Raw genomic sequence first — 250 nt, forward strand, 5'->3', positions numbered from 1 at the left:
GGCGGTGGCGGTCTGTGGCCACCCAGGGTTGAGAGGCGACCCCCGAACTAGTCCTCGCGAAGGTTGTTGCTACTACCGAGTCGATGGATGCGTCGACGATGAAGGCATTTTAGACCGTCAGTGCGTCGTACATGTAGTACTTCGCATAATGGCGAGGCCCGAGATTAAGCATGCGGGCTGTGGCGTGTTCATGTACAGCATTGAATATGCTGTACTACTCCTTAGCGGGGGACTGTTGTCACTTGTGGCT

At 55.6% G+C, this 250-nt stretch overlaps 1 pseudogene; it reads left to right on the plus strand.

The window, feature by feature from the left end:
• LOC143263549 (large subunit ribosomal RNA) overlaps positions 1 to 29 on the plus strand; it is a 2,995-nt pseudogene extending 2,966 nt beyond the window's left edge.
• The last annotated feature ends 221 nt before the right edge of the window (positions 30 to 250 follow it).

The sequence above is a fragment of the Megalopta genalis genome, unplaced genomic scaffold, assembly GCF_051020955.1.
Source record: "Megalopta genalis isolate 19385.01 unplaced genomic scaffold, iyMegGena1_principal scaffold0732, whole genome shotgun sequence".
In the NCBI taxonomy this organism is placed as follows: domain Eukaryota; kingdom Metazoa; phylum Arthropoda; class Insecta; order Hymenoptera; family Halictidae; genus Megalopta; species Megalopta genalis.